Below are 10528 nucleotides of genomic sequence, written 5' to 3'. Positions count from 1 at the left end.
TGTATATTACCACTGCCTTTTCATACTTCCAAGGCACAGCCCTGCTATCAATCACTGGCAATTGGACCACCTTCTTTATAATGGCCGGTTCCCTGCAGACCCCTTTCACAACAACTACGGGTGTGGATGACGTTCCTGATACCACCAATTTGGCTGGCCCTGGTTTCTTTATTGCGGTGGACGGATTCTTCCCTAATATCACCACTGGTTTGACATCTTCCCCCTTCAACTGTACCCCTGCTTCCCCACCGGTCGATTCTTCGTTCGGAGCGGCATGGATCATCATCACTGTCGGTGAGGGTTTCCTCAGTTCTCCTCCCTTGTACACCAACTCGATCATGTGAGCTTCGTGGTGTACTGGCAATGGGTTCTGGTTGATGTTGGGTGCCTCCGGCGTCTGGACCTCGATCTTGTTGGCTTCAATAAGATCTTGTATTGCATACCTCAACCTCCAACATTTTTCGGTATTATGCCCTAGCATTCCTGAGCAGTACTCACAGCTTATCGATCGGTCCAAATCTTGGGGTGCGGAGTTTGGCCCCCTAGGCTCGATAGGACTCACCAAACCTAGCTGCCTTAATTAGCGGAACAAGGCGGTATAGGTCTCTCCCAACTCAGTAAAAGCTCTCTATCTCTGTAGCCTGCCATTTCTAGCAGCTTGACTTCCTCGAAAACCTGCACCTGGAGGGTTCCTATATGCCCTTGGTGGAGGATAGGCATTTTGGGGTGGAGGGTATGTGTTCTGTGGAGGTGCATACGCGTTTTGGGGAGCCGGCGCGCACCATTGCGGGCGAACCGGAGGCTGAGTATATGTTTGGGCTTGGTGCACGGAGAAGTGTGGTTCTCGAGGTGGATAGTAGTGTTGCGGCGGGCTGTACGGGTAATTTGGATTGTGGGGTCTGGGTTGGTTGTAGTATGGTTTGCCGGACTTGGACCAACTGCCTGCCTCAATCGTGGCGACTTCTTCTTTCTTCTTCCTTCCCAGCGCACCTCCCGTGCCGCTCTGAATAGCCTGGGTCATTGCCTTGAGCACTGAGTAATTCAGGATTTTATCGGACCTCAGTCCCTCCTCTATCATGACCCCTATCTATACTACTTCATTGAAGGATTTTCCAACCGTCGTCACCAAGTGACCAAAGTAAGTTGGATCCAGCGTTTGTAGGAAGTAGTCTACCATTTCTCCCTCTCTCATGGGAGGATCAACCCTGACTGCCTGTTCTCTCCAGCGGAAACCAAACTCGCGAAAGCTTTCCCCAAGCTTCTTTCCGGTCCTCAGTAATGTGAGACGGTCAGGGACTATCTCGAGATTGTATTGAAAGTGACCCGCGAAAGCCTGCGCTAGATCATCCCAAGTGTACCATCTGCTGGGATCTTGTCTGGTATACCATTCCAATGCCGATTCACTTAAGCTTTGACCAAAGTAAGCCATCAGTAGCTCATCTTTGCCGCCTGCTCCTCTCATTTTGCTACAAAACCCCGCAAATGTTCCATAGGATCACCATGCCCTTCGTATAAGTCAAACTTGGGCATTTTGAACCCTGGCGGGAGTTAGACGTCCGAGAAAGGGCATAGATCCTTGTAGGCCACGCTGACCTGGTTGCCCAATCCATGCATGCTCCTGAAGGATTGCTCCAGGCTTTTGAACTTCCTCGTTACCTCATCCTGCTCTGGCACCTTAACCGGCTTTTCAATCTCCGCCGGGACCTCCAAGTGTGTATTATAGGTATGGGGTTCTGGTGCATTGAATGTGGGTTCAGGGGGATAATAATGCGCATTGTGAGCCTGAAACAACGGCTCACTAGTTGATCTTTGCAGCGTGGCTGGCGTGGGTCCCATAAAAGTGGGAACATTTGGTGGTGGGAAAGGTTGATGGGGTGGTGGAGCTTGGGAATCATAGGTGCTTCTCTCCTGATAATAGCGGTGATTCGGGGGGCTTGTTGATGGGCCAGAGTGAGGGTATTCCGGCATATGCCCTAGTGGCTCAGGGCTCTTTTGTACTTTAGCCAAGGCTAACTGCATCGCATTCATCTCCAATCCCATCCTCTCTATCTTCTCCATTGCCTATTTCAGCAACTGGCTTACTGGCCTTTCTTTTTCCTCACTATTTTTTGAAGTAGTCATGATTATTGGTACATGTCCCTTGGATCTGGTTTGATAAGGATGTGTTGCCAGAACGCTTTAACAACTAATTGTCTGGTATTTGGGAAAAACAACAAACTTGTTAGCGTTAGAGTTTAACAGATTTGGTAATAGCACGTTGGGGATGCAATGTTCCTAAGCAGTTAACCATTTCTAACATGTTTTTGCTTCAACCGCATGCGTCATCCCGGCTTGCTTTATTTATGCCTTTAAAGTGTTTTGGGAAACCCCCGTTTTTCTCTCTATTATTCTTTTCTTCTTTTTCTCTCTCTTTTTCATTTTTCTTTCTTTCTTCTTTTCTTTTTCTTTCTTTTTAGTGTTGGTCGAATCTTATGTGGATTGCCTACGTATCACGTCCCCGCGTGAATCAGACCGGGCGTAGTTCTGCCACAAAGTAATGACACAAAATACTTTTGGAATCATTCAATTCATCACCAAAATTTGCTATTACAAACTACTTATAAAGAACAGCAATAGTACAGATTCCAAAATTCTTAACCTAACTCGATGAAAGGAAAAAAAACAACATATGGGAAGATAACGGACCCATAAAGTCAACGAACAAGACTCGAACTAGGGATACATTAAGGATTTCAACTTAGGCGCTCGCGAGGCATCGTTCGACCTTTCCGCGGGCTTTGGTGTGAGACCCATTTGTATGCTTTTCAACTCATTCATGATCCGGTGAACGTAGCCCATGACGGAGGTGAGTAGGGTATCACGAGGTATCCGCTCACATGCCAAGCATCTCATGTAAATGAAGTGCCCGATCTCGTCAATCCTATCTCGGATGTTGTCCCTTTCCCTGAATAATTGCTCTATTCGCCGGTTTTTCAATCCCAGTGCTTGAGCATTGTCGGCGAGTCGATCCTGGAACCTCTCCATTTGTTTTTCCATTCTAGCCATCACATCATAACAACGCCTTCTGTCATCTTGGGCATCTCGGGCTTGTTTAAGGATCCGCTCCTGAAGAGTGGAGCTTGTTTCTCTTAGCAGTCCGATGCTTATTTCAGAATCCCTTATGACTTGTTGCAGATGCTTCCTCCGAGCCATTGTACCTTTTTCCCATCTGACCCGCATTCTCGTTATGCAAGCTTCAGATCTCTCCAAATCCTCTCGGCTTTTGTTGATCTGACTCCTCAGCTCTGCTATCAACCTCTCATTAGACCGATTTTTCTGTTGGTCACCGGTATTCTTTCTGTCTTGGCGGATTCGGGCTCTCAGGGCCTTGTTTTCTTGAGTCAACTTGCTTTTCTCTCCTGCATCAGCATCAATTTGCAAGCTACTTTGGTATTTTAGCCCCTCAATTCACTGTTTTAGCTTGCCAATCTCGTCCCGATATTCTTTCTCTTTTGCTAGCCAACCCCACTGTGCTTGCGACGATTCTATAAAGTCTTGGACGTGAGCTCTCTTAGTTGGTCTCTGGTGCTCAAGCTCTCTTCTGTACCATGCGAGGTATTTTGGCGACACTTCGCCCTTGGCCCGATCTTGTACACAAGTGTCTACTTTCAGGGTTTGACATTCATTCCAGACTCTCCGAACGACTGCTTCAGGGAACTGCCCACCAGGCCCGATTTCAACCACCTGGCTACTGAGATCCTCTTCCTTTGGGACATTTGACATCGCCCCAACTGCCTCAATACTCTGTATGGCGCATAGGGATGGATACTTTGGAGACCCATCAACAACAAGTGAGATTCGACGGCTGACATGTGTATGATCTCATCTATGGGTAGCCACCCAAATGCCCATTCTATCTGGCTTGCTGAGACGGAATGCAACAGAGTGACCCATTCAGTGACCCCTTCTAGCAGGATGAACCCGTCGACCCTTGTGGAAAACTCTTCTATAGAAGTCTTTTGTGATGACCCATATTTCAGAAACTGAGGGCGATGACATAGGTGTTCTATCATCCACATTTGCAGTAGTATATTGCAACCCTCAAAGAAACCTCCTCCGGTTTTGCAAACAGTGAGCGCGGAAGATGTCTGCTATTATCATCGGTGCCAGAGTGCTGTTGTCTTGTTTGAGCAAAGTGCTGACGACCCCAGCGATTTGTATGTTAATTTTCCCATCCTTTCTAGGGAATACCAGGAAACCTAGAAAGGCTACCATAAAAGCAATACACCTATGTCTTTCCCATTTCAGCCGGCTTTCCCCGCTGCAGATCTTTCTCTCGGGATTGTTGAACCCTCCAAGATGACCGTACCTGTCGTACAGGAATGCCAAACTACAAAAGCCTTCTGATAACTCTGGGTTGTGTACAGTTCTGCGGATCTTCACGGTGTCTAGGAACCTGTGTATGGTCACGGTCCTTGGTGCAATAAGATAATGTTCTCTCATAGGGATTTTAGGACATCCGATGTACCCTGCCAGTTCCTCTAGCGTCGGTGTGAGCTCAAAGTCTGAGAAATGAAATACATTGTGTGCTGGGCCCCAGAATGAAATTAAAGCCCTTATAATGTCCCCTCGAGGATCGATGTCCAGTAATCCAACCAAGTTTCCTAAGTATATCTTGAATGTACCTTGCCCTAATTCTTCCAAGTCGTTCCACCACATGCGTAAGCCCAAAGGGACTCTGTTTATAATGGCCCCAGATGAACTCTTACTCGTGCTCATTCTGCACATTTATTAAGGTGATTTAGACAAAAGCAAAATCTTTATTTGGACTCAAAAACTATTTTTCCCATTTTCCTTAATTTTGAGAAAAGAAAGACTGATTTTCCAAATACGGCCTTTCAACTCTTCAGGGATGATGATTTTAAGGCTGTGGGGATTTAACCAGCCAAAAGGTAAGAAAAAATGGCCAAAGGCGGCTGTTTGTGCAAAGACAGCCTTCCGACATCCCTTTTAGGAACATTCGACTATTTTCACAAAAAATGGCATCATCTGACTCTTTTATGAAAGTAGCAATATTTGTCATTTTTCCTGATCGTTTTCTCTTCTTTTTTTTTCCTTTTTTTTGTTTTTTTTTTTGTTTTTTGCAAAAATAGGAAGTTGGACCCGATAAGAGTTTTCTACTTATCTCACATCCGGTGAGAATCAAACCGACGTAGTTCGGGTAAGAAAAATCAATTAAATCACGAATCCAATTTTCTTTCTTCAAAAATCAAATTTTGGCGGAGTTCTCACATTGTTTGGACATTGGTTTCTTCTTAAATGAGCTGCTCTCACTTTTTTTCAAAATTCCCGTTTTCACCCACCGGTCAACATGCAAATTCGAAGCAAATTAACTGCGCCAACAAAAAAGATGCAGCAGGATGGTCTTTTTGTTCCAGGTTGCTTTTCCTAGACGGGCCCAACCCCTGTATTGAGCCTCCTAAGTCAAATGCAACGTGATGCAAATAGACGTTTCCTACTAGGGATCCGGCATGAATTCATGTTTTACTAAGTTTCAAAACTGGGTTTTGTTCTATACCTGGCTTACCCGAGCGGACAACTCGAGTAGAGGAGGGGGCTATGTACCGGGGACCCGCGGGATCGTCCGGCTTTGTAACTTATCCGAGCCTCTTTCTACTTGGGTATGACACTAACAGAACAGGGAGTCTCAAACCAGTGAGCAGTATCCCCGAAGGTAAGAAAAGAAGGGTTCGGCACAGTTTATATATACAGTCAATAATATCAAATCGATAACACATAGCATCGGCATATGAAGCACATATCTCATGATAATATCAGATAATAAACAAAGTCAAAAATAACAATTATTCTAAGCTCAAATTTCTAACCCTGAACCAGTGGTTCTGGGTGTGTATCCCCAGCAGAGTCGCCAGAGCTGTCACACCTCTTTTTTCCGCCCCCGCGAGGGGTGAAGGAGTTTTTTCCAATTAAAGGACAATCGAAACGGGATTTGTTTATTTATTTCAGAGTCGCCACTCGGGAGTTTTAGGGTGTCCCAAGTCACCAATTTAATCCCGAATCGAGGTAAAGAATGACTCTGTATTACAGTCCGCGAACCAGAAATCCGGATAAGGAATTCTGTTAACCCGGGAGAAGTTGTTAGGCATTCCTGAGTTCCGTGGTTCTAGCACTGTCGCTCAACTGTCATATTCGGCTTGTTTATCTGATTTTATACAAGTATGAACTTATGTGTAGATTTAAACTCTTTACTGCTTTCATTATTATTATTATTATTATTATTTTACAGGGAATTGCAACGTTGTGAAAATGTATCTCGAACCGTGTCACAATCAATGTACCCGTGGTCGTCGACACACTTTGACTCCGTTGAGATTTGGATTTGGGTCACATAAATGTGCACCCGAGTTTAAGAAAATTAAATTATTAAAGGCGCGCCTAAAGCGACTAGCGTATCATTTACTTTGGGTAGGGTCGTGAAATTTTGCTAAACGGTCCATCCCGCAGTCTAAGCAATTTTAAAGCAAATATTTACTGAGGGCCCCACAAATTTGTATTTTATATTCGGCGAGGCTCATATCATTCTTATTTTTTTTCAAAAGGAATTTGCAACGTCATGGGCACGCATCTCGAACCACATCACAATCAATGTACCCGTGATTAGAGATACATTTCGACTCCGCTAAGATTTGGATTTGGGTCACATAAATGTGCACCCGAGATTAAGAGAGTAAGATTAATTAAGACGCGTCCTAAAGAAACTAGCGTGTTGTTATTTTGGGTAAGGCCGTGGAGTTTGCTAAGCGGCCTATCCCGAATTCTAAGTACTTAATACATACATTTTTGTGAGGGCCCCGCAATCTGTGCGTTTTATTTGACGAGGCTCATCTCATTTTTAAAAGGATAAACCTATAGTGACTATGTTTTTTTATTAAGTTTGTCTCTAATAGTGAAAGAAAAAGAACGGTCCAACTTTATTTACATGCTTACTACCTGGTTACACTATCCTACATACATTCGGCATTTGAGAGGCAGAAAGGTAAAAATGAGAACACATAATTGAACATATTATCGCGAGTTAGATTAGGCGGTTCGATAATTGAGCTAGCTTAAATTGTCCAGCAGTTAATTACCTAAGGCATGTCGTGCTTTTGAGACCGATTGTCTAATAAGCAAATCGAAGTAACAATACGTTAAGGAACACACCATCAATCCCTTCATTTAACTATAAACAAAACATCGAGTTCATCAACTAAACGACATGTATAAATGTTCAACTACACCATAGCTAACTATACGGTCTATGAGAGAAAGCGGACTACCCTACAGGCAACCAATTTTCAGTACATTTTTAAAGCTAATTCGAAATAACTTCAACTCTTCAAATTTTCTTTGTATTCATGCTTCAAATTTCAGCTTACATTGACAGTGTATCAGTTGTGTACCTGGTATAGGAAAGCAAAAGAAGAAAAGGAATGATCAGTGGAAAGTAGTAGCTTGCACAACAACACAACAAGCAGGAAAGCAGCAACACAACCCCAGCAGTCAGATTGTTGTTACCAACAGCAAACCCAGCAAAACAAAATCCAATAATACCCAGTAGGAGAAACCAACAACAGATTTAAAGCAAGCAGAAGACCAGTGAACTCTCAAACCAACAGAAAACCAAGAACACTCAACTGAAACAGTGTTCAACAAGTAAAAGACCCAGTTTGCAGCCCAGCGGCATCAAAACAAATACAGGCTAAGCAGGGAAGGAAACAGATGCAGAAAAGCAGTAGCTTCTGATTGTTATGTTCAAAAATCCAGCACACTCTTAACTCTCTATTACTCTGAAACAGACTATCCTCTAAAGGTTGGAAGACCAGCCTTGTTTTTTCTTTTCTTTTCTCTTTCTCTGAACTTCTCCTCTTTGCCCTTAACTCTAAATCAGCCTATTTATAAGCCAGAAATGGCAAGCCCCCAGGCTGCCTTGATCCCTTCAACCTTTATTCTGCCCATACCCCTTAATCCCCAAGCCTAAATGTCTTTTCTTGATGCCCACTATATTGTTCCTCATGCTTGTCTTATTTGTTTTAATCAAGAGTTATGGGTTTATTATAATATTCACTTAATTCCCATGCTTGTTATTTTGTTCCCCATTGTCATTAAAATAAGTTTAACAAATGACCCCTAGGCAGACCCCAGCTTTAACAGCCTGTTAACATGCTACTAAACTCCCAAAATTACCCCTTAACCCTTTGCATATTACTGCGTTACCCTAACCCTTAATAGTTAGTATATAAACCCCTCTAAATTCAACTAATCACTGATTACTAGCTAATCAACTTAAGCCTAACACTGATTTCAGGTTGATTTGTTAAACTTCTACAGTTATGCCCAATTCTCAACCTAAGTTCAACTAATGATTCAAACTTCATCAAACAAAGGTGTCAATCAAATGGTATGAGTTGGTCATATTGGGAGCCAATCCTGACCAACTCAGAGCCAAAAATGCAAAAGACAACAACCAACAGGCTAAGATCGAGGCAGTAATGAATAATGAACAGGCTTTTATGAAGATCATGAGGTTACTGAATGAGGGAGTAGTCTAGTTCAACGACAAAACTAAACATATTTAACAGGTTCATTATAAGTTAGCATATAGACGTGGTGCTGGAAAACATACATGGAGGACATTACTGAGCTACGGTCCTGTTTCCTCTAATTTCAAACAAATTGATTGACGACACTTATTTAAACGACTATACAAGCTATAATATACAGCAGGTAATCATTAAAACACCAAAACAAACAAAACATTACCTCAGGTTTCACAGAGTTTGACAGGAAATCAGAAACAAACCAAACTAAACATAAAAAACAAATAGAATTCATAGGAGGACAAAAGAAAAGGGAAAAATTACCTCAGGGATTTGAAAAATCAAAACTGACTCAGGTTTGAACTCGGACTCGACCATTTTTGGGGTCGAATGGACCTTAATCGAGTGTTCTCAACTGAGAACACTTTGACTAAGGTCGATTAGACCCTACGTCGTCTTTCAATTCGGACAGACCTCAACTTTTGGCCTTTTTAGGGTTCTTGGTGGTCTGATTTGGGATTCGTTCAGTTCTGGTCAGATTCGAACGGAACCAACAGAGTTTTGGGTGTGAGGGAGGTCAGGATGTGTTGTGGTATGAGTTTGGGGTTGGTGGGTATAGATCTGGTTTTTGCTCGAATCTTCGATTGAAGATTCGAGAAGCTGTAGGGTGATTCGAGGTAAATGGTTAACGGATTCGTGTTCAGGGTGGTTGGGTGCATCAGGGGTGTTATTTTGGTAGTTACAGGAGTCGTGGTTGCCGGGTTTACGGTGGGGGAATCCTAAGGCGGCTAGGGTTTGAGAGGGGGGTTCTGGGACGAAGATGAACAGTAGGCGAGTGGGGGTTTGGTTTGGGGCGTGGGGTGATGGATTGGGTCTTATATACGGGGTGGGTGGTTTAATTTTGGCCGCTGGATCAATCAAGATCGATGGCCAGGATTAGGGGAGTTAACCAACACGGCGTCGTTTGGTTAGGGGGGTCAGTTCGAACCAGGAAACGGGTTGGGTTCAGGTAACGGGTAAGGGCTCCTGGCCATTGGATTGATTTAATCCAACGGTTCCGATTAAAAGGAGCCAATACGACGTCGTTTGAGGCGTCTCGAAGCTTGACCAAATTGGACCGGGTATGGGGTTGTTTTGGGCCTGGATTTGGGTCCACTTAGGGTGGCCCAATCCCGATTTCCTTTTATTTTCACCCCATTTTCCTTCTTTCTTTTAATTATCAAAATTAAACAAAAATCCTAAATAAATTATAAAATCAAAATAAAATTACACACATATTATTTAACACCTATAATAATTAACACACAATATTAAAAAATAAAATCATACAATGACAAGAAATACACGTGCATATTTTTTGTGATTTTCTTTTTAACTAAATTATGGTTCATTAATTCGTAAATGCACCACTAATTCCTAAATGCATGCAACATGTATTTTTGTATTTTTAACTATTACAAGGCGAACATTTTCGGATAGAAAATTATCAAAATATTTCGCAAATTCTCAAAATTGTACCCGAAGGTAACTTGTTTTATTTCTTTTTCGATTTCTTTTGGAGTAGTAGCTGGAGGTAAGTCAATTTCAAGTTTTGAGGATATTTTGGGTTCATCCGCCCTCGAATAGGATATTTTTGGGTTCATCCGCCCTCGAATAGGATATTTTGGGTTCATCCGCCCTCGAATAGGATATTTTGGGTTCATCCGCCCTCGAATAGGATATTTTGGGTTCATCCGCCCTCGAATAGGATATTTTGGGTTCATCCGCCCTCGAATAGGATATTTTTGGGTTCATCCGCCCTCGAATAGGATATTTTGGGTTCATCCGCCCTCGAATAGGATATTTTGGGTTCATCCGCCCTCGAATAGGATATTTTGGGTTCATCCGCCCTCGAATAGGATATTTTGGGTTCATCCACCCTCGAATAGGATATTTTGGGTTCATCCGCC

This window comes from Nicotiana tabacum, chromosome 3 (genome assembly GCF_000715075.1).
Source record: "Nicotiana tabacum cultivar K326 chromosome 3, ASM71507v2, whole genome shotgun sequence".
Classification (NCBI taxonomy): domain Eukaryota; kingdom Viridiplantae; phylum Streptophyta; class Magnoliopsida; order Solanales; family Solanaceae; genus Nicotiana; species Nicotiana tabacum.
This window is presented reverse-complemented; position numbering follows the sequence as displayed.